The following is a 12191-nucleotide window of genomic DNA, read 5'->3' as shown; positions in this document are numbered from 1 at the left end:
ATAAAGAAGGCTGATCACCGAAGAATTGATGTTTGGAATTCTGGTGCTGGGGGAGACTCTTGAGAGTCCCATGGACTGCAAGAAGATCAAACCTATCCATTCTGAAGGAAATCAGCCCTGAGTGCTTACTGGAAGGACAGATCCTGAAGCTGAGGCTCCAGTACTTTGGCCACCTCATGAGAAGAGAAGACTCCCTGGAAAAGACCCTGATGTTGGGAAAGATCAGGGAGAAGGGGGCGAAAGAGGACGAGATGGTTGGACAGTGTTCTTGAAGCTACCAACATGAGTTTGACCAAACTGCGGGAGGCAGTGGAAGTACCTGGCGTGCTCTGGTCCATAAGGTCATGAAGAGTCGGACATGACTAAATGACTAAACAACAACAAAGTTAAAGTACCTGGAGTGTTTATGCTTGCCTTGTGTCCTGAGACAATAGGCCCTATCTGAAAGGAGCTAAGTAGAAACTCTGGAGAATGCTGACTTCTGGGAAGCAGGAAAACTGATGCTCTTCTGGAAGACTCTCCTGGAGCTGTGCATCCTCTGCTGATCACACTGTTCAAAGCGTGGGGTAGGATCAACAATAGATGGTGGGCCCAAGACAAACAGGCTACCGGCCAACTGACTTCTACAAGTTGAACAAACTTTGCCAGCCTCTGCCGTGGAGTTCATTCCAGCATCACTCTGCCAGCACAGGGATTTCTGTTCCACCTGCTGAATGTGCAGGTGGGGGTAGTTTGGGAGAACTCCAAAGCTTCTCATGGGGTGAGGGCAAGCTGAATGTGTCTGGGATTCACTGCAGATCACCTGGAAATACTGTGCACAAAGTTCCAGGAATGGATGGGGCAGGCATAGTCTTCCTCCACTCACTCCTCTCACTCAGTGAGTGAGTTGAATGTCCTGGGCTGAGGAGTCTCACTGGTTGACAATGGATTTGTGGGGATAATTGCCTCCTCACTTTCCCAACATTTCCACATGATTTGAGAAGAAGCAAGCCCAAGAGCTGCTGCTTTGTTCTTTTGATGTATCATTGCATGTGGCTTCAGGATAGAGCAGGGGTAACCATCCATATATTTTGGCCTATAAGCCTCATCAGCCCAAGCCAGCATGGCATGGCAACTGGTGTGGAGAGCATAATGTTGTCTACTTCTGTGGTGCCCTGCCTTATTCTTCTTCCATTGCTGAGGTTGGACTAATACCCCAATCCAAAAATATTTGCACATGGCAGTGGATTGTTGGCACATACTCTGATGTGGAACAGAAGGTTGCTGCTAATTTGGGGGGAGGAGAATAGATGAGAGAACAAGCTTAGTGGGGACCCAAGCTAAAAAGTTTCAGAGACACTGAACTCCCGGTACATTAAGAAATCTTCTGGCCATTTTAGTTTTTGCAATGATGCTTTGCTTCAGTTCAGTAACTGTGCTCAGCCTTTGCCAGGGAAAGCAAGAGCGTTTGCATCCGTGATTCATTCTTTGTCTTATGCTGCTTTAATATAAATAGCACCAACCCCAGTTTGCAAAGGCCACAGACGTACGGTGTTGGAGTAATGTGTAAATTGACTCATCTCTGCTGCAAAAGTACTATTTTGGTGAAAATCTGGAAGAATAGCTCTGTTAACTTGTGCTGGCAAAGAGAGAGGAAGAAAGACAACAAACAGTCCTTTGGTTCATTAAAGACAATTTTAATGCCAGAAATTTATGTGGCATGGGCCTTTAAATCAGGGGTAGGCAACCTAAGGCCCGGGGGCCGGATGCGGCCCAATCTCCTTCTCAATCCGGCCAACAGACGGTCCGGGAATCAGCGTGTTCTTACATGAGTAGAATGTGTCCTTTTATTTAAAATGCATCTCTGGGTTATTTGTGAGGCATAGGAATTCATTCATCCCCCCCCCAAAAAATATAGTCTGGCCCACCACATGGTCTGAGGGACGGTGGACCGGCCCATGGCTGAAAAAGGTTGCTGACCCCTGCTTTAAATGCATGTATCCCCTCCACGTGAGAATTGGTGTAGCATAATGGCAAACACATTACACTGACTATGTGGAAAGAAGCCTGGCTCTGCCAGTTGAAAACCTCCACACTCCATGACTTTCCCTGAGCAACCTGGCAAGAGAGAACACCAAGTCACACTTAACACAGGGAAGGAAAAGATGCTGGCCAGACTTTTCCACTGCGTTCTCCTCTGCCTTAAAAGTTGGAAGGGGGAAAGCAGGGTGAACAGTGTGCTATGTTGCTTTTTTATTGCTATCAGGAGCCCATTTTCAAATATCAGGTGTAGTCAACAGAGGATGGTCAGTCAGGCAACTTCTGAGTTTCATTATGTTTAAATTCAGCCATACAGCATTGAAGCAGGAGCGTGAAACTGCACCAGAAGGAGGCCTCCCTTCAAAAGAACTGCTAGAGAGTCTCTGGGGAAGTTTCTTCTCTTTCTACTTTTTCTTACTCAGCCTGTTTATAATACTGCATTTAATTATCCGCTACTTCTTTAAAAAGCGTTCTTTAGTATTTAACTCTGTGACCTCTTGAGCCACGGAACTGCTTAAGCCGACTCCAACACTGTGCAAAGCATTTATCCTTTCTTTTTCTTTGAAATAGCAAGTCGATTAAGGATTTCTGCCTCATTCATCATTTGGAGATAAATAGAAGAGCTCATGGATAAACCAGGAGCAAAAAAAGAAGAAGAAAGTGTCATGCTAACCAGTTTTGTTCAGAACCTCTCAGCAATATAACTCTCTGGATTTACTGGAGGTTTTTTTTTTTTTTCATTTTCACTGAGCTGCTCCTGATACTCAGGGCAGGAAGGAGTAGATCCTCAATGGAAAGGGGAAGAAAACATTGATGTCCAGAATGGAGATCTGGGCCCAGTTCTTCCTGAGGCAGCAAACCTGTCTCTGGGCTGCACCAGTACAGACTGTTGGCAGTGGTTCACATGATGTTTTGAGCAGGAATCTCTAAATCACTCCTGAAATTTGGTTTAGAGAAATTCATTGACAAATGGTTCCTAGAACTGCATGCACAGTCTGTATCCTCTCTTCAATATTTCAAAATGAAATGTGAGTGGAGAACATGGAGGTCATAGTGTTGCATCTCTGATCACCCAGCAATAGTTCACGGTGTGTCTGCTGTACCTCGAAGGCCTCATAAATATTAGTTCCTCTTTTATGAAAGTTGGGAGGTCTAATCTTAAGTACCTGCCACACCATCTTGCTTTGAAAGATAACTTATAACTTCAAGTGCCTCCGGTTGTCTGCTGGCTCATGAGCATGAAGAATTTTGGATATCTAAATAGAAAGAACATAATAGTTGCCCTGTGGGACCCCTCCAATTTCTATCTAGCCCAGCATTTTGTTTCCAACAGTAGCCAGCAGATGATTCTAGCCAGTGCCTTTTTTTGAGGGGTGGGGGGTAAAAATAGTACTCATATCTTGATAAAAGTTCTGTGGGTGTGAACATAAAATGGCAGCCCAAAAGAGGGGCTGGTACTGTTGTTGTTTAGTCGTTTAGTCGTGTCCGACTCTTCGTGACCCCATGGACCAGAGCACGCCAGGCACTCCTGTCTTCCACTGCCTCCCACAGTTTGGTCAGACTCATGTTTGCAGCTTCAAGAACACTGTCCAACCATCTCATCCTCTGTCGTCCCCTTCTCCTTGTGCCCTCCATCTTTCCCAACATCAGGGTCTTTTCCAGGGAGTCTTCTCTTCTCCTGAGGTGGCCAAAGTATTGGAGCCTCAGCTTCACGATCTGTCCTTCCAGTGAGCACTCAGGGTTGATTTCCTTAAGAATGGATACGTTTGATCTTCTTGCAGTCCATGGGACTCTCAAGAGTCTCCTCCAGCACCATAATTCAAAAGCATCAATTCTTTGGCGATCAGCCTTCTTGATGGTCCAGCTCTCACTTCCATACATCACTACTGGGAAAACCATAGCTTTAACTATACGGACCTTTGTACTAGGGCTGGGCAATATCTGGTTTTCAGCATTGGTCTATATCACCAGCTCATGATATACAAATATATCTGAAATAAGGATGGAACTATGCAGAGGCACTGACTTGCTTCACAGTTTCTCCTGCATTGTGATTTTTTGCAAAGCACACACACACACACACACACATACAAATGATTTGTGATATATTGCCAGGTCAAAATTTATAAAACCGATATCACGATATGGACTTCAAACCGGTTTTGGATTATATATTGATATATCACTCAGGCCTAGCAGGTACCTGCTATAGGTGAGTGCCATCACAAATGAAGCAATGGCTCTTGCAGTTCACAAGTACCGGTAGGTCAGTATAGTGATGACCATCGCCTTGTGTTTGCCCCCATCAGCTGCTGCTGAGCTTTATATAACCACTGCATAAAAATTAAATCAGGTTATTTCAGAGAGTCTTTTTTACTTTTCAGCAGTGGGTATATTGTCTTCTGTAAGATGGATTCTGGAAAGCAATAGGACCTCTACATACAGGAATATATCACAAAGGGAAAGGGACTACTGGTGTTGAGTTATCACATTGCATTTACATAACTGAACTCAACTTCCGTAATTAATCTTTCAAATTCCACAGCCACCAGTGCACTCTGGCACCCATTTAACCTCTTTTCTAAAAGACAATCAACCTTTGTACAGTGTTATCAGTTAATAATAACTATCTAAAGATGTGCTGTTTTTCAAATGCAAATGTCTCATTTAATTGCAGTGGCAGAAATGCAGTCTTTTCTCAGATATATATAACTTTGGTGCTTTGATTTTTACAAGCACTGAACTCTAAGACACATTAGAGGCCTGAGACCCAAGATCTGGTTGGCTATTTTCAAGTGGATATTTGAAATTCATCCTTGCTTACCCCTGCCATTTCCATCCACGTGCAGCTTTCTTAAATGCCCATTCTCTCCCCCACCCCCACCCAGTTTTCCACTTCCTGTAAGTAGCCACATGCATTCTCACATTCTCATTTTCCTAGGATCCCCTGCATGCAAAATGTTTGTTCTATTACTTCAGGATGGTCCCCAAATGCTTTACAATAATGCAACTGCCTTACACAATTGACCCATCTCGCCCAGGGCTATAGTGTTTGTAGCACCTTGCTTGTGGTTAACGCTTAGCTGGAATGAAATATTCAACACAGCAATAGAGAAATTAAAATAATAATTTATTTGTCAGACAAATAAATGAGAGACACAGTGGTATATGGTTACCAAAGCTCTGCCCACTCCAGCCCTGATGGTCAGCACTTATATTTCCTCAGCTCAACCCCCTTGCTCCTCCTTTGGCTGCCTCTGTCCAATCAGCCTGGTTGAAATTCCTATTGGCTGTTTGCTAGAACCAATCATAAAAGATACACCCATTTCCTATTGCCTTTTATGGGAAACAAAGAGCTATATTTCCTTCTATCCATAAATGGCAAATAAGTAGTCATATATCTTACATTTGCCTCAACAAGGAACCTTAATTACCAGCTCACCTCTTGCCCTCCTTGCCCTATTGCCCTCCAAAACAGATGGTTAATGGTTTTAAATTTTTTATCTTAAACAGATGTCAGAGATCTTGGGTTCACCTTCTCACACATCATCAATGAAAGATCTCCTTCTTTGGAGGTCTTTAAGCAGAGGCTTGACAACCATATGTCAGGAGTGCTCTGATGGTGTTTCCTGCTCGGCAGGGGGCTGAACTAGATGGCCCCTGTGGTCTCTTCCAACTATATGATTCTATGAAATAAGAATCTAACATAAGAATCTAACATTTCTTACTTTCTAAATCCTTTGCATAATTCCATTTAAGCCAATATATTTCATACATTAACATAGATAGCTTTTTAGAAGAACAGGCATTTTCAAATATAGATAGGTAGCCGTGTTGGTCTGCCATAGTCAAAACAAAATAAAAAAATTCCTTCCAGTAGCACCTTAAAGACTTTAAGGTGCTACTGGAAGGAATTTTTTTATTTTGTTTAGGCATTTTCAAAGTAAAACTCTTCAGGTCACACCCCCCCCCCTTTCCTGGCCAGCTGCTTTTCCCATTTGCTCTTTAACCTTAGGAAAATGTGGCTCAAGTTTAATGGGAGGCACATGGTTTTATTTTACTATTTACCAACTCTTAATTGTGTTTTTTCAGCTTTTTTATATTCTGTAATATGTAGGGTCAGTGTAACCTTTGCTCCCAGCCTGTAATTCCCTTTTTACAACTTTGAGAATTTTGGCTCCTGCTATAAATCGGGGGGCCCTTGTCCAGGAAGATAAACATCTGCCAAAAGTCTTTTAGACAGCTGGTCTTCTGCCTGGCATAAAACATTTGAAAATCTTTAAGCTCATTTTAAAATACAGGCCTTGATCAGATGCCTCATGTTCTTTGAGCATCAGTTACATCCCAGGGTCTAAGAGTTTCCTGACCTTTGTGCTTAGGAGCCTTTAACTGAAGATACCAGCTCAGCACCTGTGCTCTTCCGCTGACCTTTAGATCTATTTCTGCATGTTTAATGTACGGATAAAATGGTAAAAATAAGAACATGCCAAAAATGTGTTTGCAACATGCCACACAGGTTCACTGATCAGGGAAAGGAGATTTTGTTGCAACTCCCTGTTGTGGTTGCTGAGTCGCAATCAAGGGTTTGCCCTGTGCAAATACAGTGGTACCTCGGGTTACAGACACTTCAGGTTACAGACACTTCAGGTTACAGACTCCGCTAACCCAGAAATAATACCTTGGGTTAAGAACTTTGCTTCAGGATGAGAACAGAAATTGCACGATGACAGCGCAGCAGCAGCAGGAGGCCCCATTAGCTAAAGTGGTGCTTCAGGTTAAGAACAGTTTCAGGTTAAGAATGGACCTCCGGAATGAATTAAGTTCTTAACCAGAGATACCACTGTAGTGAAAAGGCCCAAAGAGAGCTTTCATGGTGGAATGAATAAGAATGTAGGACTTGGGATGAGAAGACCTGCGTTCTGCTCGCCAGTTAAAGCTGATGCACAAGTTATTCATTTTTTCAGCCTAACCTACATAGGTTAATATACCTAGGATACACGATATTCTTACCTCCTTAGGGTTTATGTGGCTGGAAAATGTGACCCAAGTTCAAAATTAATATAGGTTCTGGGCTCGTGCTTTCAGGGTGTATTGTACAGAGAGCTAATAATACTTCTTGTAACAGATATAATGACTGGTAAAGAAGTTGTCATGTAGTGTGAATTAAGCAGAGCATTAATTCTGAGATGTCAGGATTTAAGGAGTCTTATTGAGTGCTATTAATTTTGTATGCTGACCTACTAAATATAAAAGGAAGGCACCCTCTCCACGAAAAGAAGGCTGACACACTTTATTAAATCTTCCACTGTGCCCGCTACTCACAAGAGAGAACTAAAGATAGATCCTAGCACTTGAGGGCTCTTATAACTTATGCTCTGAAGATGCTCTGACTGCAGTGGCAAAGCGGCAGAATGTCTGCTGAACTCTCATTCCCCGTACGGCTTATTTCAAGCTGAAGTAGTTAAGTTATAGGACTAAAGAGGTATCCCTTTGGGTTATAATGCCTTTTGCCAACCACTGACATTCCTCCTTGTGAAATAACGGCCAGCACCTTCCTGGAGTTCTCACAAGGAAAAATAACCGGAGAAAATGAGATGTTCTCTTTTTCTTGTTCAGCTAGTCAAAAACTTGATTTACAGTTTTAAGAAGCAGGCACTAATGTAGCTGAGTTTCAAACATAACAACTATGGATTTGTTACATTTGTACCTGCCTTTCCTCCAAGGAGTTCGAAATTGCTATTATTTTAATCCTTTGTATGAGCAATTATGGGACGCGGGTGGCGCTGTGGGTAAAACCTCAGTGCCTAGGACTTGCCGATCGCATAGTAGGCGGCTCGAATCCCCGCGGCGGGGTGAGCTCCCGTCTTTCAGTCCCACCTCCTGCCCACCTAGCAGTTCGAAAGCACCCCCAAGTGCAAGTAGATAAATAGGTACCGCTTTATAGCGGGAAGGTAAACGGCTTTTCCGTGTGCTGCGCTGGTGCTGGCTCGCCAGAGCAGCTTTGTCACGCTGGCCACGTGACCCGGAAGTGTCTCCGGACAGCGCTGGCCCCCGGCCTCTTAAGTGAGATGGGCACACAACCCTAGAGTCGGACACGACTGGCCCATACGGGCAGGGGTACCTTTACCTTTACCTTATGAGCAATTGTATGAGGAATGGTTAGGGTTAGGCAAAGAGCAACTGATTTGCTTGTTCCCTGAACCAAAATCATCCCCTGAGCTCCAACCTGAACCCTTGTTGGCATCTGTCTGCTCGGGAGACAACGGAGGAGAGCGCCTTTGGAACAAAGTCAAACTGGTGGAAGCGCCTGCTGTGGCTGTAGAGACTGATATGGGAGAGACCTGTTTTGTTGCAGCCAGGGCAGAGGAATGTGTCCAGTTGTGTTATTGCAGATGCACCATCACATTTCTTCCCTCTGTTCTCTTCCCAGTGGTCATTCCTCCTTTGGTCACTGCTACAGATGCACAACTTAAATATTTCCCTATTCATTTCTTTGGAATAAAGGGAACTAAAGTGGCAATGAAAGTGTGCAGCTGTTATTTTAAATAAAGAGTAAATAGCTATCATTTTGTCTGTCTAACGTCAACCCAAATGAGCTCATCATCCTTCCTTGCTGATCCATGTAAATAACACATTGAGGTTCAGCAAATACCTTCCATATAATATTTCTTTATATCTACTGTTATTGTATTTGTCATTCCTGCTTCTCCTATTAATTTTATCTGTACCTTTTAAAGACCACTGTGGGATTAATTCTGCAAAATGAGTATGACCTTTAAAAGTAACTCAGCATACAAAGGCTAAATCTCAATTTAGAATAATGTCTCTCTCTACTGCCTAGTATTTTTGCACATTCCGTATTGCCTCAGAAGCAGGAGAGACTACTCAAAAACTTAAGATACTGAAGAGAGGAAAGCATACAGGCACATTTATAGCAGATTGATATCAGTTTATTATACTATCTGGTTATCTATGTAATGACTATATAATCACCTATAAGACCTGCTTTCCCTAAGTTCACATAGCATATATTCTCCAGTCCAGAACAGGCAAATGTAACATGATATCAAAAGAGTTACCGTATATTAAATTGTATTAGACCGCAGATCTTCCTGTGTCCGTGTTTAGTAACATCTGTGCAGACTTTTATATGCCTGATGTTTTTGTCCATGGAGTTTTCTTGGCAGGGACACTGGAGTGGCTTGCCGGTTGCTGCTCCAGGTAGATCATGTTTTGTCAAAACTTTCCACTATGACCTGTCCATCTTGGGTGGCCCTGCACGGCATAGCTCATAGCTTCTCTGAGCTATTCAAGCCCCTTCGCCACGACAAGGCAGTGATCCATGCAGGAGATCCATGAAGATTGAGGGCACAAGGAGAAGTGGACAACAGAGGATGAGATGGTTGGACAGTGTTCTTGAAGCTACTAATATGTGTTTGACCAAACTGCGGGAGGCAGTGGAAGACAGGAGTGCCTGGAATGCACTGGTCCAGGGGTCACGAAGAGTCGGATACGGCTAAACAGCAACAACATACAGACTTTGGCTGAATTTGGATTACCATCTATCCAGTGGTCATTTGCTGGTGGTTCACATGACCAGTTGGTAAGCTGGACACCTGTATTGTCCTACCAAATGCTAACACACTTCAGCACCTGATCAGAAATCCAAGGAAGCACAAGAGCAATAAGAACAACAAAGATCCTCACTACAGTATTTGCAAAGGCTGTAGAGAAGATCAAACTAAATGGTTATATGCATACAATCACAGGTTGCCATTCAGAAGTGAACTTCTTTCATTCACTTTCTGTCTATGTGATAATTTTGCAAGTTGTATTCTGAAACTATCAGCAAATTCTATCAATCATATCAATGCAGCAACAACTTGGCTTCATTCACATATATTTCCTCATCACTTAGGTTGCTTCTAGACAACCTGTTCATTGAGCATTCATCTTGGGTTCCCCGCACCACACACACACAAAATTTACATGCAAGTTATATGATATCACTATCAAGTGGTATTTATTCCAAATTTTCCAGTGCTTTCTCCCATCATTTTTCTAATCACACTTTAAAATTTTTAAAAATGGGAAAGTGCTGAAGTGCTATTGCTATTTATCACAATGCACCCACTTTCTTAGGAATTGGATATAAACATGCACTCTGTTGTGCAAAGGATAAATACCAGAATCTACCTGAGCAGGTGAGAGAGGCACACAAAATGCTGGCAGTTTGGAAGTGACCTTGGTTTCCCTATGTTTCATAACTTTACACTTCATGACTGGCAGCTGAATGTGTGAATACACTCTGCATTTCAAGAAAATAGCAAATAATAGTTTAATAAATTTTAGAATGTGATAATCGAAGAGTTTCCAAATGAATACTGGAATAAAAGTAAATAAATAAAAAATAGTTTTCAGCTGCTGAGAAGCAACATGAACTTTCCAGCAGTCATTTCAGTCCTGGTCCAATCATACAGGCGACTCATCCCAATGTTTCAATTCAATCCTTAATCAAATCAATCTGTTGTATCCCTGATGGTGTGACTCGTTTTGAGTAAATGTGCTGCAAGAGGAGAGTCAGCTGCAGAGGAAGACTGAAATGGCTTTGATACATATCAGTATTATGGGAAATGCTATGCTGGTGACAACTGAGGCCCAAATGGTACATGAGCCACATGGCAGCTGCTGATAAGTCATTTTCCCACTGTTGGGTTCTGTGCTTCCTGTGAGTTTGCCCTGAACAAGCTGTGACATCATCTGTGTTTCTGAACAGGATGATACTAGTGTTATTTGGGTGGTCAGAATTTCCATATGTTACCAAGTTGAGCCAAATCCAGTTCTGGTGGAAAGATTTGTCCAGTTTTGTTTCATTTTACTTGGTTGTTGTTCTAAAGAAAGCTCCACGCTATATAATATGAACGACAATTTTAAATTCAGGTAGGTAGCCGTGTTGGTCTGACACAGTCAGAATAAATTAAAAAATAAAAAACATTGTCCAGTAGCACCTTAGAGACCAGCTAAGTTTGTTCTGGGTATAAGCTTTCATGTGCATGCCCACTTCTTCAGATACCATTTTAAAGGCTGTAAAACAATTTTATGTGAAGGAGAATTTATAACTAGTTAGACCTTGTCTTTCTTGGTTTTGGTGGATTATATATTTTAGGTTTTCTGACTTATTTAGGCAAACAAAAGCAATTTGAGGCATTCGTTTCATAAGAAGCCCCTTTAAAAGTGGAGCAGGGAGAGAGGGGGGTGTATATTATTATTGAGAATGTGTGTGTGTGCTCCGAGGGAATGTATAGCATGTCCAAAGTAAGAATGATTCCAATAGCTCTACATGGGCTTTAAAAAAGTACAAATAATTATTGGAAAATATCACTGGCTTTCAAAGTTCCCAAATGTAGTATGCACTATTTATTTTTCATGTATGGCTTGCCTTTCAGGAGATACTATTACATTCTGAAATTACTTGAACTATTATTTCCTCTTTTTAGTCATTTCCCCCCATCAGTCAATGTACCGTCAAGCATTATGTGATAGCAAAATACCAAGGACTGAATACAAGTGAATGATGTTTAGGGGGAGCAAATTCTGGAATGCACAGAAACTGCTTTAAAATTTGTGCAATAGACCAGGGAGAAGAGTTGGTGGAAGAAGATTGGAAGAAATTTAAAGATTACCTACAGAAACACTGTAAAATTATTGAATGTTAAAATGATGTTGGAACGAAACGAAGCGGTCTTAGCAATAAAGTTAAAAGGATTATGTAAAAATGGATTGATATTAGATGAAAATTCAAAGTTATAATAGGTGAAGATAAAGAACTAAGAGAAAATAAAGAGGGTAAGGATTTGCTGAACTAACCATTTGAATTGGAATACAAAAAAGGGAGATGTGAGGAAGTCATGAAAATAAGTACCGTATTTTTTGCTCTATAAGACGCACCAGACCACAAGACGCACCTAGTTTTTGGAGGAGGAAAACAAGAAAAAAAATATTCTGAATCTCAGAAGCCAGAACAGCAAGAGGGATCGCTGCACAGTGAAAGCAGCAATCCCTCTTGTTGTTCTGGCTTCTGTGATAGCTGTGCAGCCTGCATTTGCTCCATAAGACGCACACACATTTCCTCTTACTTTTTAGGAGAGAAAAAGTGAGTCTTATAGAGCAAA

The sequence above is a fragment of the Podarcis erhardii genome (genome assembly GCF_964252035.2).
Source record: "Podarcis erhardii genome assembly, chromosome: 5".
Classification (NCBI taxonomy): domain Eukaryota; kingdom Metazoa; phylum Chordata; class Lepidosauria; order Squamata; family Lacertidae; genus Podarcis; species Podarcis erhardii.
This window is presented reverse-complemented; position numbering follows the sequence as displayed.